Source organism: Pyrus communis, chromosome 7 (genome assembly GCF_963583255.1).
Source record: "Pyrus communis chromosome 7, drPyrComm1.1, whole genome shotgun sequence".
NCBI classification, from domain to species: Eukaryota; Viridiplantae; Streptophyta; class Magnoliopsida; order Rosales; family Rosaceae; genus Pyrus; species Pyrus communis.
Window position 1 is genome coordinate 13,208,199 of NC_084809.1, and position 2,403 is coordinate 13,210,601.

Genomic DNA, 2,403 nt, shown 5'->3' on the forward strand with positions numbered 1-2,403 from the left:
AACATCTGAGTGGTGGCGTTGAGCAAGACTAAGCCAGTCTCCCCGCTCCGCCAAGTGTACGACGTCGGCCATAGCTGTTTCGGTGAAAACTACATCCAAGAAATCGTCGAGAAAGCTCCTCAGGTATAAAACTTCTGCCTCTCCCTCTAAAGAGTTTTGGACATCCTACTTCAATTTCTGCCTCTCCCTTCAAGAAATCGACTAGGGCCCCTTCCAAGAAATTGAAATTGAAATTGAAATTCTGCCTCTCCTCAGGTATAAAACTTCTGCCTCTCCCTCTAACGATGGGGTGAAGTTGAGGTATGAAATTGCAATGTTTAAAACATGATTATAATATTGTAGTTTGACACAAAATGAAGATAGTTTAGTGTAATTTACCATAAAAACTAATTTGGTGCATCTATCTTCCTCTTAGCAAGCCAGGTTCAGATTGTCAAATTGCCTCCTCATGCAAATGAAGAGTCGGTACTATGAAGTAGGAGCTGTCTGAAAACTAGGAAATTAGGATCAAGATGCTGAGTTAGCTTGGCCATGGAGATGAGGAGAGAAATAGGTAAGAAGAAAGAAGAAGAATTTGGAAGGAGACTTTCCTTAGATCATCTTCAATCCTTGAGTTAAAACCTAAAATTTTTAATCCAAAAAATTTAGGTTTTAACTCAGAAACAGTTTTTCCCCTCCAACTCTTCTGGGTTAAATATTTAGCCCTGTTGTAGTCATATTGAATTAGGAATATGATTGTGTAAATCCTAGTATATTGAGGAGTATCTTTTACATTCCCTTTAGTAGTTTAATTCCCTATTAGAGATGTAATCCTACTATGGTAAGGATTCTACCTATCCTAATACTATAAATAAAGGCATAAGGGGGTGATACAACACACACACACCTTAGAATTAAATCTCTCCCTTCTCTCTTGTTGTTGCCGGCCCCTCTCCCTCTCTGTTTTTTATACAGTTCAGTCAAATAGGCCTACAGCACGCTCTTGCCAGAAGCCAGAAGCTAAGGAGCTGAAGGATTGTAGGAGGAGGCTATCTTTTACAAATTCAAAGGCTTTCAATTGTTTTCTGTCAATCAGGTTCTTCTAAAATAAATTATGATATTTGAAAAAACCTTGAAGCATGAAAATATTCCACATGATGCATGAATCCCCCCAATATTTATATTTTCCTTCCAATTATATATATCGTATATATGTTCATATATTTTGTCAATATATATAATTGTTCATGCATTACGCATATATGCTATGTGGAATTGTGAGTCAAAGAATTGAAATTAATTTAGAAGCAATTAGAGTTTTTAACCCTAGAATTCGAAGAAAAAAAAAACACACAAAAATCTGGGATTTTTGCGACACTGCCGCAACATCACCATGCTGGCCTAAAGCCCAACCGTGTGGCCCTTTTGGGCTCATTGCCTCTCTCGGACCCAACCAAGCTTCGACCTAAGTTGCCTGCTCCACGGGCCTAAAGCCCAGTTCCAAACCTGAGCTCAAACCCATATGCCTAAAGCCATGTTGTGCTGGTCCTTCGTCTCAGCCCATGCCAGCAGCTTTGCTACTAGGCTTAGCCTTACCTACGACCCACAATACCATCAGCCAGCCCATGAGGCTGGGCTTGTCCCTGCAGCCCAAACCTGAAACCCAGCTGCGGCTGAGGTTTCCTTACATCCTGCAAGCTTTTGGGCTTGCCCCATGCGTCTACCTCGGCCTAAAACACCAGCCCTTACAGCTAGGCTTACCCAGATCGACTTGTGGCCCAAAGCCACTCATTGGGCTACTTCATAGCAGCCACCCAAGCCCCCTATAGGGCTTTGCCCTACTTACGACGCCCATACCCACCGTGTTTGGGCTATGGTTTTTCGAACCCAATGCTAACTTTTGGCATTTTAAATAATATTAACCCATATGTTATAATTATTTTTGCTTCTACAATCGACCATGAATGGTCCCAATCTATTGAATTAATTAAAGTGATTAGAAGTCCATTAATCTGACAATTAATCCAAAATTATTGGCCTCAAGTCCACTTTTTGGCATTAACAATTCAATAAATTATTTCGTTTCTTTGAACCGTTGACTATTTTCATAGTCCCAAAGCACTCACACTTGGGTTCCTGAAGTAATCCACAATTCCACTACACTTTATTGCATATTGTATTCTATGTTCTTGTAGGTACCTCTGTATGAACTAAATGTTCATAACTAAATCGAACTTGTAGTTTCGAATTTAGTTCCTTTGAAACCCGACGTTTCATTTAAAACTTACCACATGAAACCTGTAGCCTTCATGCATAAATTAAACCAATACATGTATATAGAACTCGAATGTTCTACAATGTATGTTTATGGATTCCCTTACAACTAACCACGTTTTGTGTGTACCCTCTGTTTAAGGACGTGTT